Here is a 16744-nt window from a genome sequence, read left to right on the forward strand (position 1 = left end):
CCCGTAAACCTGTACACGTCCATCCTCCACTGCCCGTGATTTCCTTGTTCATTCATAAACCCAATGCTGTAATACTGTATATGGCAAAGTATGGATTGTTTCACACTTTCTTTTCATGATGTTCATATTAAACAAATACATGTCCTTTATGAGGTCTGTTGACTACTCACCTCATGAAATTCCTGGGTTGTGAGTCAAAAATTACTCCTCCAGAAAATTCTGGTAGCCGCTAGATAATTAAATTTTCCGCAATGTAAGAACTGAAATATCTGGATTTAGTTACTTTTCTGCTGATCTGAATACCCTGATCAAGAGTTGCATTATACTGTATATCGAAAGATGTGGGAGTGTAATACTTGCTAATCTTAGTGCTTACTTTGATAGCAAATATAAAATATGCCAAAATAGTTCCAAATTTAATGAAATTATGCCAAAATTATGCCAAATCTGACTATGCTAAATTTTACGCTAAACCAATGATTTTCCGGAGAAATATGCTAAATTTAGTATAATTATGCTAAATCTGGTCACGCTAGATACAAATCAATGAAAGCACGGGAAACTAGTTCACATTTGCAACATACCACACGTTTAACAAAAGCAATATACACTTAACGTATACTGACTCATACTCTAATTCTATCATGGAGATTTTTACTAAATGCCTTGTCTTAACAGTGCACTCCATAAAATTATTTACCAAGGAAATTTATATTTTGCAGATGGACTCCATTATCAGCTTGGGTTTGAAGCATCGTACTTCTGGCAGCCACCTTGACTCCTCGGGGGATGAAGTCTTAAAAAGCCAGAAAGAAGTGTTTATAATGAGAAAGTTTCAGTGAGTATTAAAACTACACACATTATTTTCTTACAGCGATGATGAATGGGTCATTCTTATAGTATATTTGGATTAGCTGAGGGTTCATGGGTTTATAGGATTACGAGTGAAGGTGCGTTGTTGACCTGGGTTGGTTTTCTCACACTATTCGCCGTTGTCTTCCCGCACGGTGAGTAACTCTAGCTAGTGGAATTTATGTGAAATATGGCGCCTAAAAAGAAACCGAGACACCACGGTCATGAAGAGGTGGATGGGAGGCCAACGGACGGCATAGTACTGGAAGGAAAGAAGCACGGTAAGTGACATGAGGTGGGGGACGTTGTTTATCACTCCGTAGCTAAGTCTGTTGCAAAACTGGACCTCCTCGGTGGGAGATAATGATAAGAATTAAGCCTTCTACATGCTGGCGAAATACGAATGAGATAGGAGCCCGTTGGATGTACTGTAATGCATGTTAAAGTCAAGGTACGCAATGTTTGTTAGGAGTCAGCATATACCAAGGTGCGAATATATGAAGGGTGTATTGTTAGTACCCAGTTTACATATCCGTCATCGTTTGGGTTCGAAGCCTAGACTCGAGCACACGATCGAGGCACCTCGGTTCCAGAGTTAAAAGGCATAGAGTGGAAGTATTGTTGGGAATTCGGATGGTTCTGTTTGCCTGTTAAATTAATATTTGTAAGTTTTTGCTAAGTGTGCCGCTGTTGTTACTGTTAGGTAATTTTTATAGCTGTTTTTTCATCATGGAATTTTTAGATGCGGGAGGAACTATAGGAGTCCCTTTCTCCATCTGCTTCTCACTAATGATTGTCGGATGCGAGGTGCTTCACTTCCATAGGCATGGCGACGTGGGCGAAGTCACACAACATGTGATCAATCTCCTACACCACACGAAGGGCATTAACCCGCCCCATCCCGACCACTTTTCCACCACTGACTCCCCCCAATCCCGACCATTTTAGGATTTTTTTTTTTTTTTTGCTCAAACCTTCGCTTTTGGTGAGAAACATCGAAAATTCATAGAGAAATCACTCACCTGAGGTTTAAAATACTCATTACAGGTACCTCCTTACCTTACTGGGTTTTCTATCAGGCTGGCACCTAAGAATATGAGTTCTATGGGAGGATAACTATTTCACACCACTCATAAACGGTATTTATTTATTTACTTGGTATGAATTTATATGTAGTACAAGAGTATATTGGTTTTCAAGCAGTAATATAGGCATTATAAGCATTGTTTCACTCACTAATACCTGACCTTTTTTTGCCACATTACCTGATCATCATTTTTAACTGTTTCTTCTTCTAATGCTATGTAAAGTTTGTCCTCCACATTGTCATTGATTGGGGAATCACTCTGGCCCTGAATTTCGTACCGTGGCATGACATGGCTATACTGGCCAGGTCACTGATAACAGGTGAATTGCTGAGACAATGGCATGCAGGGGGGGGGAGGTCATGCTGGGTAAGGCATTGTCCCTGCCTGGCATCTTGTTGAGGAAGGTGTCACGTGTATATGTACCAAAAATGACTCGCGAAAATTGAAAATTGTGCAAATTAGGGACCTTGCAATTTTTTTGCGTTTATGTACGTCGACGGGATTGGCAGTGACAAAACGTGTGGACGTTAAAGAACGTCGACGGGACGCCGTGGGTTAACCGAAAGGGCCTGAAGCTCCCGGATCCTAGTGTTGTACTTATTTTTCCTTGTAGCTATAGAATACCGACTTGCCAAGCATGTTAGCAAAGTGCCAATAGCATTATCCCCAAGTGTTACACCCTGCACTTGCTTATGGACGGTTGCTTCCTGGTGAGTGATCACGAGAAGCAACAGACACCTTTCATATTGACTCATGCCTACAATTGATGCAACCAGAGCAGATTTCTTTTTCTTTCCCATTTCATTCTTGTTTCATTTTCTGTTCATTATTTTCTTCCTTTTTTTTGTTCTGATTTCGCAACAGTATAGCCCTTTGTATTTCATTCTTGCTACTGCCCGGCGATATTAATCATTAACAGGGAGGTGTATCAGACTGATGGAAAAAAATCGTATAGTGGTATCAAGAACAGTGTCATAGTCTTGAAGGAATTAAATTTGAAACATCCCCCATGGAACACTTCAAGGCAAATTTCAGTGACATACGTAAAAATAAGGGCAGTGTGAAATGCACGAACACCCTTATGGCAAATATTTCACTGAGTCGATTGTTGCTTGTTGTTGCGTTTCCCTGTCTCCCGAAATAAGGATGATGGACTGGAAGAGAAGAGGAACCTAAGCCTGCAGTCCACCGGGTTCACGTTCAGATGAGCCTGGGGTTGTAACCACCACCACCACACTACTATTACTATTACTACTGCTGTGGTTGTTGCTTTTATTGTCATCGTTGATGGTAAATGTTTACATACAGTACTTTAAAAAATATATTAACCCCATCAGTACGACTGCGCCTTCAGCTTGCAATATATTAACCCGTTCAGTACGATTACGCCTTCAGCTTCCAGTATATTAACCCTTTCAGTACGATTACGCCTTCAGCTTCCAGTATATTAACCCTTTCAGTACGATTGCGCCTTCAGCTTCCAGTATATTAACCCTTTCAGTACGATTGCGCCTTCAGCTTCCATTATTGTTACAGCCAAAGATTTATTCAGCTGAAGAGAACTTCAATTAACTCTTTCACTACGAGAGGTCGCCCAAAGCTATATAAAATCGTCTGGAGGTAGATAATGTTAAGCAGAAGTACGTCGTTGTGTTGAAGGGGTTATAGCAGCAATTACAGTTACGAAGTTATAATAAGTGTCGTAATATTTTGGTTAAGTGTCCAAATTAGGCAGTGTGCAGTACCTGGTAATTGTAGTTGTAGTGTTAGTTCGTGTGTGGTGGTTGTGGTTGTTAGTTGTAGCTGTAGTTGTGGTAGCCGCGGTCATAGTGGTGGTTGTGGTTGTGAGAGAAGATTTATATTGGCCAAACCGTGATAGCAGTGGGTGTTGTGGTAGCAGTGGTTGTGTAAAGTGATGGTTGTAGTAATGGTGGTAGTTGTGGTAGGGGGTAACAAGTGGTGATGCCAGTGAGGGGTAATTGTGGTAATGGGGGATGGTGGTAGTTGTGGTGCGTAGGGGTAATCAATAGTGGTGGGTCTGGTGCCTGGTAATTTTGGTAGTTTTGGTAATGGATAGTGGTAGTTGATGGGATGGTAGGCCTATTTGTGGTGGTGGGGGTGTGAAGAAGATTAATGGTATGGTAGTAATATGGTAGTTATGGTATGGTAGGTGAAGTGCAATGGCTGTTCCTTTGACAGTTTCACGGTATTCTAGTTATTATTATTATTATTATTATTATTGTTATTATTATTACTATTATTATTATTACTATTACTATTATTAATGGTGTTTCAGTTGAAGGAACTTTTTTCCTTTGTGTGAGGGTATATAGTCTGTGAATCAAGTATTAGTAATGGATTGTGGGAGCTGATCAGGATTGTAATTGTCTTGGTAATATTGTAAATAAAAATGGTGGTAGTTGAGGCAGTTCCTGCTTACGGTGGTAGTGTGAAGAAGTATAGTGGTGGTTGAGGAGGGTGGTACTTGTGGTGGTAGGGAGTGAATTAAAATAGTGGTAGTAGATAGTGGTAGTTGAGGAGAGTGGTATTTGTGCTAGTGGTAGTGTGTGGTCCGTATTCCTGTCAGTTGAAACACCCTAACACCTCTTCCTAAGCGATTTATTTTGCTTACTATACACTACGATCGTCCTTTGTTACTTAAATCGTTCTAATATCGTCATAGTCGGCATAAGTAACGTACAAAATATTAACCAGTCAGATTAAAAAATAAATCGCTGAGGAAGAGGTGTTTGGGAGCTTCCTTGACTGAAGAGAATCCGGGTCTGTGAACAAGAATAGTGGTAGTGGAGGATGGTGGTAGTTGTGGTGTAAGAATAGTGGTAGTGGATGATGGTGGTAGTTGTGGTGTAAGAATAGTGGTAGTCGAGGAGGATGGTAGTTGTGGTGTGAGTAAAAATAGTGGTAGTGGAGGATGGTGGTAGTTGTGGTGTAAGAACAGTAGTTGTGGAGGATGGTGGTAGTTGTGGTGTAAGAATAGTGGTAGTGGAGGATGGTGGTAGTTGTGATGAGAACAAGAATAGTGGTAGTGAAGGATGGTGGTAGTTGTGATGAGAACAAGAATAGTGGTAATGGAGGATGGTGGTAGTTGTGGTAAAAGCATAGTGGTAGTGGAGGATGGTGGTAGTTGTGGTGTAAGAATAGTGGTAGTGGAGGATGGTGGTAGTTGTGGTAAAAGCATAGTGGTAGTGGAGGATGGTGGTAGTTGTGGTGGTGGTGGAGTGTGAACAGGAATGGTTGTAGCAATGTTTATGGCTGGCCTTTAAGTTGTGGTAGTTGTGGTGGTTTCAGTGGGGAGAGAGAGAAAGGGACAAATACCACAGTTACACGTTTTTCTTCGTTACCAGAGACGCAGATACCATACGCCACTACCCGTTTTCTTCGTTACGTTACTAGAGACGCAGCGTAACGTACCACACAACCCGTTTTCTTCGTTACAATAGACGCAACGGAACATACCACATACCCGTTTTCTTCGTTACGTTACTAGAGGCGCAGCGTAACATACCACATACCCGTTTTCTTTTACGTTACAAGAGACGCTGCGTAACATAGCACACTACCAGTTTTCTTTTGCGTTACAAGAGACGCAACGTAACACACTACCCATTTTCTTCGTTACTTTACAGAGACGCAGCGTAACGTTACTATATTTGTGACTTTGAGGTCCGTAATGGAGTAGCATGGGCTCCGAAACACCTCTTCCATAGCGATTTATTTTGTACAGTACACCTTAACATTCCCCCTTGGAAGCTGGTTATATCGTTTTAGCATTGACAATGTTTGCATCATCACACAAAAGGATACTGAGGCGTAATATGAAGACTAATTCGCTAATGAAGAGATGTGACGAAATCTCCATTATCACTAAGAGAACGATCCTGAACCGTATTTTCGTCAGCGTAGGAGGCTGTAGATTTTTTTTTTTTTTTTAAATCTTAAACTCGTGAATCAGGTGACGTATTTTTGTTATTTATTCTTGTTACTTTAAGGCGATTTTATTGAATTCGGTAAAACGCATGAGCACTGAAGGGGTTAGTGAAGGATGTATGTAACCCCCTTATCACGAAAAGTCCAACTGGAGCAAAACCGTCTGGATCTAGCAAGGTTATGCCGTACTAAGCAGTGTCATCGGAGTGAAGGAATAAACGCATTGACTCAGATGGCGACTTTTGTATCGTATTCTTGATACCGCCAGACGATTTTATTAACCCCAGTAGAGAATTTTCGTACTGAGGGATTAGCAGCGGTCCTTATAAACCCCATCGGTACTCCTAAGCGAAATAAAATCGTCTGACAGTACTAGGAATAAAGTACAACACGTCATCGGACTGAAAGCGCTAGTAATTTCTTTTGCATAGCACACTGATGTTCTGGTACATGATATCTTTCTAGCTTCGAAACAATTTGCATAAATAACACAAACGCTTATCAGTGCAACACTCTATAATAAAAATGAGTAAGGTAGATGTGCTTGTGTTTTTTATCGCTTCATTCTGAGTATGTCATGTCTGTTATCGCCCCACTTTAGAAATAGGCGAGGTGATTTAGTTTTTGTCGGCGCGTGTCTGTGTGTATGTGTATGTATCTGTCGACGAATTTCCACCAAACCTTCAGAAAATCACAACTATGTGGATGTGCAGAAGTCTGTTGTTTCTCGTGAGGATTTGGCCAAAGACTCGAATGCCAGACGCCATATGTTTTTTTATATGGACTGGCATTTTTTGAATGTGACAGTGACTGAATTTCGTAGATTGGCACGAATTTTCTCCACATTTGGTTTGTAGGTAGCATGTACTTTAGCCAACAACATATTCTGGCGGGCGATTAGCATTGGGCCTCCGAATGGTTTTGTTTCATTATTCTTGCTATCTCCCTATGCAAAACTATTTTAGCAACCACACTTCCACACACCTTACCTGGTGCACTGAACTGACTTGAACTTTACCTCTAATTTCCAGCTTTCCCTTTTGTCATCCTTGTCCTTGTACAGTGGCACAATACATGACCTCTGCGTTTCATGTGCCTCACCTTGCTCCAGACATGCATTGTAGAATCTGATAAAAGTGGATAATGTAGTGTTAGTGATGGATGTGTTGTTAGGGTTCTGGTAGTAATGGTTGTTATGGTAATAATAGTGAGTGATGCTATGATAGTTTTTTTAAGCGGTTTATTTTCATCTGACGGAACCGAGGCACTCCCAGGACTTAAATACGAAGTCGTGGTTGCATGAAAGTCGATGAACCTTAGTTATGATACAGGAATAACTCTCTTTGGTTGTTGCTGATGTTGCGTAGCCTCGGTCTGTCATACCAAGCAAACCCATCGACCAAATGTAAGCAGCTGCCTGTGGACCGTTCTACAGGTACAGTACAGTACATACACAATAAAAAGAACCGACGTCCCCTTGTGATGGGCAGCTCCTCACGAGGGTCGAAACCGGGTCCTTCCCACAGAGAGGTGCAAGGTAATGTGAAGAGGTTTGATTCCCGTGTGGATGTTTCAGATGCTCCACCCAGAGTACACAGCGCCACCACGTGTAGGCTCCTTATCACCACCAGTCTCCTTGGTAACTAGTCAGATGGACCTTCCAATCTGACTGCATTTGGTCAGAAATGGAGTCAAAAGAGGTGAGGGGTCTTTTGATACTAGAACAGACTGCCTATAGTTGTTCTGTGTAAGTGGTGTTCGTTATAATGGCAACAATGAATTATATAATACCATAGCTTCATTTTGCAACCTTACCTCGTTCCCAGTTTCACGTAACTCCGTCGCTACAAGCAGTCCTATCTGAGCTGAATAAAATCATCTGATGGTAACATGAATACATCAGATAATGAATCATCGTTGTGAGGTGGTTAATGGAGGCCTCTTTAACCCCTTAGGTCAGAAAAGTCCAATTAGCAAGAATAAATTAAAACGTTATCGTATTGAAAGGCGCGTATTTGTAAATTTTGAGTATCGGTAATGCCTATCGATTTTATTCATCATAGGTAACGCGCCCCCGGGATGAAGAGGTCAGAATCAACATGAACTAGAGAGGGTGCTTAGAGAGTACAGCGACGTCCCCTGACTTTAAACTTGACCTGTTACCTTGACCTTTGACCTGTCTGCATGAAAATCTAATCACTCCTTCCTATTCCCTCACGCATTGTAGGTCCCAGTTTTTTTTATATTCAGCTCGGATCAGACATTCATGACATACGTGCATACATAGTACATACATGCATACATACACAACTACATACATTCATACAAAGAAGCGGACTTATCACAATAGCTACGCGTTTGGAGACATTATAGTGACGCAATACTACGAACATAGCGTTTGGGAAACAGTGTGCAGTTTTGCCAAGAGTGGTGTTCCCTTTCTGCCACACCACAAACGAGGTGCTTCGTGGCCGGTGTGGGGCACTTGCGGTATTTTGGTGTGTAGTGCTGAGGTACGGGCACTGACGCTTGTGGGGCGTGTTGGAAGTTGGGGTTTGGTAGGTAATGGTAGAAAGGAGTGCTGGTACTTGTGGTAGGTCGGTGGTTTATTGGTTGGGAAGAGACTAGTTGTTGTGGTATGTTGGTATGTATTGGCGAGGTGGGAATTGAGGGTTGTAGTGGTTGTGGTAGGTTGGGGTTTGGCATGGGTTGGTGGGAAGGGGTGCTGGTAGTTGTGGTATGTTGATGGTGTAATGGGTTGGAGGCGTTGGTAGTTGTGGTATTTTCATGTACACTAGTGTAGTTGTGTATTGAGGGTTTTAGCCGTTGTGGTTAGTTTGGTTTGACATGTAATGGTGGGAATAGAGTGCTGGTAGTTGTGGTAGGTTGGTGGTGTATTGGTTAAGAGGAGTTGGTAGTTGTGGTATGTTGGTGTGGTTGGGTATATAAGCTTGTGGTACATGTTGTAAGTGTCTGGTAGGTAATGTAGGTTGTGGTAGGTTGATGGTGTAATGGTTGAGAAGAGCATTGGTAGATATGGCATGTTGGTGCGTGTTAGTGAGATGGGTAGTGAGGGTTGCAGTCATTTTGTGTTTGGTAGGTAATGGTTGTGGGAAGAGGTATTGGTAGTTACGGTAGCTTAGTTGTGTAATGGTTGGTAGAAGCATTAGTAGTTGCTTCAAGATGGTGTGTGTATTTAAGGTTGTGGTGACTATAAGCTGATTTTGCCAGATACTGGTACTAGGCATTTTGGGAATTGTGATACTCTTGGTTAGTTGTTGGTATGTAACAAAAGGGGCACTGGTAATGTAACTGTGGGATTTTTTTATTTATTTATTATTATTTTTTTTTTAATGTCCGACTCTGGGCATACGCTTCACAGCCTGCTCTCAAGGTCCAGTAGTCCTCCTACGTACCATACACCTCTACATGTCACCACTTCGCCGCTAACACCCACCGTCCATGTTGAATACATGCTAGGGCTGTCTCATACAGGACTAGTGTATTGGTATTAGCTGGGGTATTACGACATGTCGGCGGGTCTTCTGATAGATCAGTAAAGTCTGTTTTTATTAAATTCAAATCCTTAAACTGTTCCCTGCCCCATCGGGGATATGAACCTGGGTCCGGTAGGACTGCAGGCCACCTTTCTACCTATTGAGCCACCGCCTCCCCTGGTATATTTGTAGGTCTGGTACTAGAGACTCAGGCAGGTAAGGTAGCTTGGACTTTGGCATGCAATGGTGAGGGGTGTATTAATAGTGGTGGTGGTGGTTGGTATTTTTTTTATTACCCATCCCCGCCCCGGAGGGGCTCGGGGAAGGGTATTGTTTTCACTCGGTTTGTTTGTCTGTCTGTCTGTCCGTCTTTACAGCTTTACGCGAAAATTACTGGCGCGATTTTGAGTAAAATTACAGGGATGATGGGCTATGACCTTCTGACCACCTGATTAAATTTTGGGCCAAATTGGGCCAAGGCCCAGGTTGTAGGCCCAAAAAATGTAATAAAACGTGGACGGGTAAAAATAATTTTTTCCCCATAATTCCTCTCAGATTCGTCATATCGACAAGAAACCAGAACCTAAAGGTGCTTCTTTCAAATTTGCATCCTACAACATACCTCATTACATCAGGGGGGGTCACCCCTCAGTTAGCGGTAGGGGGGTGAATGTCATGTGGGTTGGGCCTAAAATTTCAGATGGGCATAAAATCGTCAGTTTTCACCCGATTTACTCCAGATTTGATATGTGACATTTTTAACAAGATATCCTGTTGTGTTTGTACATCTGCACTAAAATGACTGCCGGGGACGGGTTTGCTGTGCCCGGCATCGCTTCTTTTTTTTATTTTTTTATTTTTTAGTAGTGGTGGGAGGTGTATTGATGCCTAAGTTGATATGTGTTGTTGAGATGGATATTTCGGGTGGTGGAAGCTGTGGTTAGTTGGTTGTTATGATATTTTGCCATATCTATATCAGTCGATCTATATCTATCCAGGATGCACTGGTAATGGAGACGCCTGGCAGCTATGGTACTATTATGGCATTGTCTGTCTGTCTCTAACTCTCTCTCTCTCTATCCATCTATCTGTCTGTCTGTCTATCAGTGTTTGTCCGTCTACCTAGTATGTACCAGAGAAGACGGCTAGCAGTAATATTTTTGCGCGTCTGTCTGTACCTGTTGATATGAGTAGATACAGATGGGTACATAGATACATAGATAAATGAAATTGGTATTGCGGGTTGTGGTAGTTGTGATGAGCTGGTTTGTGGTAGCTATGTAAAGGTAGGGAGTTGGACTGGAGTATACTGGTAGTATACAAGTGCTCGTGGGCCCTTCGGGCCCCTCGCACTTGCTCCTGCGGAGGGCTCTTGCATTTATGTGCTGTTCTAGTGTAACGTTGTCACTTGGATTTTTTGCAGCTAACCAGTTGATCGTGGTATTTGCAGCTTCGGGAATGGAACCCAAGTTGTCCGAACGCAAGTCTGAGGTACACACACAGACACACGGCTACTGCTACAGTTTATTTTGGTTCTACATCGGCAAAAAATTCTACGGAGATCCTATGCCGGGCTTCGGGAGCAGCGTTTTTTGGTCAAAATGTGATTGCTCATTAAATATAGTAAAAGTTTCTCAATCGTGATAGAACCAAGTTTTTTCACATCAGCTTTTTTTTTGCGATTTTTGTGCCAATTTTGGTGCAATTTGAATATGTAGTTTCGGCTGCCCAAAACACACACACACACACACACACACACACACACACACACACACACACACACACACACACACACACACACACACACACATGGCTAGTGCTATAGTATATTAGATTGGTGTGAACTGGTTGGCTCGGGAGATGAGGTTTGGGGTAGTTATGGCAAGCTGGTTTTTGGTTGTAATGGTGGTAGATTTTCTGGTTGCGGTGGTATGTAGGTGTTTACTTGTGAAATTGAGTACTGAGGGTTGTGGTAGGTGTGGTAGGCTGGTTTTTTGGTATTACCGGTGGGAAGTAGTGCTGGTGGTTGTGAAGTATGTCATGTGGGAAAGGATATTAATAGTTTTTGGTATTGAAATATCTTGCAGCAGGGCTTGACTGGAAACACAGTACATTATTAACTATATTGAGGAAATTTACACATACAGATGTTTGGAGGAAAATAAAGCGTAGCAAGAGGCCGAGAGAAATTTTTCAGATTTTTCATACAGCTAAACAGCAGTTACAGGATCCGAAGGGCTGCAAATCACAATACACAGCCTGGCTTGGAGGGAAGGGTGTAAGAGAAGTTCACTCTGCGTCCCTGCATAATAGGGTTGCTGTGGGCCGCCCCTTGCCGTGTTCCTGTCGTAGATGCGAGACACACCAAGTCTCCTGACCCGTAAAAATGAAGACATTATTGGTTCTAGACTTCACATGGGTTAGTAAGGCAGACGATCAATTTTTGCTGTCTCAGTTTTCAGTCCGCAATAGTCAGTGTTACCTGCAGATCCCATATTGTATTGTGGGTGAACAAGGATTAGAGGAAAACAAAGTACTCTAGTCAGACCCTAACTTCTGATCTGATTTAGGAGGATGGTGTCCAGCGGGTACTTAGACCTACATATAAATATAAGGAACACACTTGACTCCTTAATATTGGTGATGCTTTAGCGTATGGTGTTATAAAGTAGTCAGTTACAGATAGTCCAGTTACCTATCACACACTGGTAAGGAGTTTGAGTCAAGCACAAATGAATCTAGCTGGAGAACACAAGTGAGTCTTTAACGGGTGATTTCGGGAATGTAGCTGTCATAATGCATCAAAGGTCATTTTTTTTTTTTTTATAGTAAGAAGCCGTATAAATATTCAGTGTGGCTGTGCAATCGTGAAACCACCCTTCGCTTGTCATATCCCGTATTTTGCTGCTCCTGTTTCTCCAACTCAGTATGAAACGATTAGGAACAGAACCTTCCACGAACACGAATCCTATTGTCTCCCACGACGGTTGTATTCAGTCACACGAACACGATCCTGAGGAATTAAAAACATGGTCGTGAGAACGGCTGTGTGTGTGTGTGTGTGTGTGTGTGTGTGTGTGTGTGTGTGTTTAGACAGTGACGAACAGTCTAGGGCAGAAACAGTTAAAGAGTACATGATTCATTGGCAAGTTGACCAGCAGCATCACAAAACAAACTCAGTGTTGTGGAGATCATTAGAACAATGGGGGGGGGGGGTAGTAGAACCAAGGCGCTTTGGTATTATTCGGAGAGTAAGAAAAAAGAATATATGTATTTTCATACCAGGAAAGCCATGCAGGGCACACTCTGACGGCTTTCGGCATGGAAACAATACTAATTCGAGAGGAAGTCAAAGAAGTGGTGCTTGAAGGTCTCCCAGTCAGCTGCACCACAGCACCGCAGCCTTCTCATTTATTAGAGGGGTCTATAGGCCTCAAAGGGGTGGTAGGACAGGTTGCTGAGATAAGACTGTGATTGGAGGAGCCCAGTTAAGAGAAAGATTAACAGTGTAAACAGGAGAATCCGTGTTAAGAAAAAAAAAAGTCAGACGTGCCGGGACTTCCCTAGGGGTCAGGGATACGGGCGTCCTGTCAGCAGCTCGTTTCCCCATGTTTTGCAAAATTCCTTATTACACCTACTTTTAATCTTAATTAGCCGAAAGTCTGCCTACAGATATTCTTACACTTTTTTTTTTTTTTCCTCGTTTCTGTGTATCAAGCAATCTACTTAAGTACGTTAACAAATTTATTTTTTCTCGTAATCTGCATGATTACCTGTACTCGAGTCTTGTCGAACCTCCGCTTTCCTAACTTATTAATACCTCGCTGCCGATTTGCCTACCTTCCTTCCTTCCTTCCTTCCTTCCTTCCTCCCTTCCTTCCCTCCCTCCTTCCTTCCTTCCCTCCCTCCTTCCTTCCTTCCTCCCTTCCTTCCCTTCCTCCTTCCTTCCTTCCCTCCTTCCTTCCGTCTTTGTCTTATCATTATCAGCACCATTTCACTGCGTTTTTTTTGTCTTGACTGAGATGAAGTGAAGATAACGAGATAAACTGAGAGAGAGAGAGAGAGAGGGAGAGAGAGAGAGAGAGAGCGATGAAGTTATGACCAGGTAATGAAGGTCAGGTAGACAGAGAGCTAAGGGTGAGGAGTAGAGAAAGAGGTAGAAGAGAAAGTGAGCGAGTGATAAAAAATAAAGCGGCGACAGTAAAGATAGGCACGCGGACCGAGGGAAGGAATGCCAGGGGTCGCTCGAAAATAACCCCATCATTACCAGGTGATTAGCGGGTTAATGAGGGCTGTTAAGTGGCTAGGATAGTGGCTGGTTAGGTCCCTCTGTATGTAATTACCTCGGAGTGCAACTGTTGAAAAAGGAAGACCGTTTGATGATGCTGATAATGATGGTGGTGGTTGTGGTGGTGATGGTTGGTGGTGGTTGTGGTGATGGTGGTGGCGGTAGTGTGTATGGTGGTGATTTTGATATTAAAATGATAATTAGTATCGCGACAGTAATTAGTACGGTATATTTTCTGTTAGAGCAGTTTCTATAGTGCATTATTGGTGCTGTTACTACGGCTGTTATTCCTGCGTCACTAAAGGAGTTATCATACGTTTATGGAGTATTGCAGTACATTAAGCCATTTTGTGTATAACCCTTATATATGTACCCGCCGCTTCCTACTTTGGTGCGAATGTTTGACATACTCTGGCAAATTTTTCAGCTAATTACTGCCAAAATGAAGGTAAAAAAAAATATCAAAGTAAACATTTTCACTTGGGATACCGGCTAATTTTTTTGCGGTAGACCTTCTTCATTATGATGATGATGATGATGATGATGATGATTACGTAATTTACTTAATGCCATGCAGGGATGAGTGAGGCTGGCCCCGGGCTCCTGTGCTCCTTATGGGGCAACACAGGATTAGATGATGTATGAATGTAATTATTATTACTATTATTATTATTATTTATTATTATTATTGTTTTTCTTTTTTCCTCCTCCTCCTCCTCCTCCTCCTTCTTCTTCATTATTATTATTATTATTATTATTTTATTATTCATCTCCTCCTCTTCCTCCTCCTCCTCCTCCACATCATCATCATCATCATCATCATCATCAATCTTCAATCTTCATCATCATCATCATCATCATCGTCATCATCATCATCATCATCATCATCATCGTCATCATCATCATCATCATCATCATCATCATCATAATTTGTCATTATTGCCTTGCTATTTGTAATGGGAAAGTTGGATACAAAGATAAAGGTGATGTTAATGAGAGAACATGCTCTTTCCAGTAGTATAGTTGTTATAATTATGCGCAACCCCTTCAGTGCGAGATGCATTTCCTAAGGTAAAATACAGGTGGAGGAAACTAGAATGGACAAAACGCACACACACACACACACACACACACACACACACACACAGGTCATTCGTATAGTTCAGCCAGAGTTAATGGCGATAGTATATACAGGGTAGTCCGTTAATATATTTTATGTGTCGTAGGCACGGCTCAGTCTGCTGATGTGGGCGTGGATGTGGCACTCTGGGTAGGGAAGGACTAAAGGACTAACTGATGCACGGTAGATACTGACAATGCATAATCCCAGCAACACACGAGAAATCGATAAGTGTTATATGTGGACCACCCTGTAGTTATTCCCCTTTACACTCATGCTTTTTCTCAGCTGAATAAAATCGTCTAGAGAAGGCAAGAACCGGCTGTGTCAAGAGGTCATCGCACTGAGAGGGTTAATGCGCATTGCCACACGAACCCTGATGACGTCACATGTAAACATAGGGTCCGCCCGCCATAGAGACGGTGTTGTGATAGAGAGGCCCCTATTGTGGGTGGCACAGCAGGCTTCTTAGCACCTCCTTCTCAGTGATTTATTTTGCTTATTACGCCTTCTGTTGTATGCTATTTATATAATTTTAACATCAGCATGGTTTGCATAAATAACATTAAAAAGGATATTGGGGTGTAAAGTGTGGAGTAAATCGCTAGGGATGAGGTGTTACGAAAGCTCCAAAACCACTTAAAATACTACACGAAGGTTCGAATTATCACGGGCTTTCGGTTTCAGCATTTCTTCCTTACTAGTATAATTATGCCTATGACACCTTAATAGTATCTCATATGCTACTTATCTTTTATAGGGACTTATGTATACTCGCATAACCCGTTCAATTCGATGACTCGTTTTTCATTTTATGCACACTGTCTCGAGAATATCAGTACTGGGAAGCAGAAGGACGTCACATTCGGCAGTTCTCTTTGTACCGTTGCGCACGATTCAGCGTGTGTGTGTGTGTGTGTGTGTGTGTGTGTGTGTGTGTGTGTGTGTGTGTGTGTGTGTGTGTGTGTGTGTGTGTGTGCGCGCGCGCGCGCGTGCCTTAACTCCTTCTAGTTTTTTTTTGATGGCTTTGAATGAAACTTCCCATGTGAGTTCGTCTGGATACTCCGAAGGTCTTCCACTTATACAGTGCCTGAGCACTCCCTGTGTTCACAGTATCACAAGGGGATGTATTGCAGTGTGTAGTGACTGACGGAGTAAAATACCTACTGTATATTGTGCGATGATGTATATACCACGAGAAAATAATTAATTGCTTCAGTTTATTATCTGGTCACACGAACTGGCTGAAATAATATGCATAAATGGCCAGCATTAAGAAATCCCTTACGAAGTAAAGCTAGAGACAACAAGACGACAGTGTTCAAGATGGAGATTCAAGATGGAGATTTGGATCATGCAACAGAAACCTAATGTGATTTAAAACACAATCCAGAAACCTTAAAATAGACTCAGCAGCAGAGCCAGGCAGGAGAGCAGTACTTGAAGAAGGGCAAGGTATGCGAATAAAGACATTTCCGAACAAAAATGTCATTCTAATAATTTCTAAGTCGTTTTCATATGAGACCAGCCTTCTGAGATATCGGCGAAGCAACTGAACTTAAGTGTGCTTTAAGTACGATTTTTTCATCAAAGGTGCACCCGGCAACTTATCGTGAAATGCATTTATTAGGCTAATTACCTATTTTCTGACTTACACTTTCAGGATGCAAAGAAAGGAGCATTTAAGACCTGCTGACAATAGGACTGAGGTTTTTTGCTGGTTTAACTAATAATCTTTTAGTATACTTCAGAGTAGTGGCGACGTGAACTCTCTCAGCAGAACTGGGAGCTTATAACGGTGTATCATCTCTCTCTCTCTCTCTCACACCCACACACACACACACACACACACACACACACACACACACACACACACACACACACACACACACACACACACACACACACACAGTTATTTTTTAAATGAAATTTCAAACCACATAATATTGAT

The sequence above is a fragment of the Coenobita brevimanus genome, chromosome 82 (genome assembly GCF_032717465.1).
Source record: "Coenobita brevimanus isolate Jiangsu-jjx chromosome 82, ASM3271746v2, whole genome shotgun sequence".
NCBI classification, from domain to species: Eukaryota; Metazoa; Arthropoda; class Malacostraca; order Decapoda; family Coenobitidae; genus Coenobita; species Coenobita brevimanus.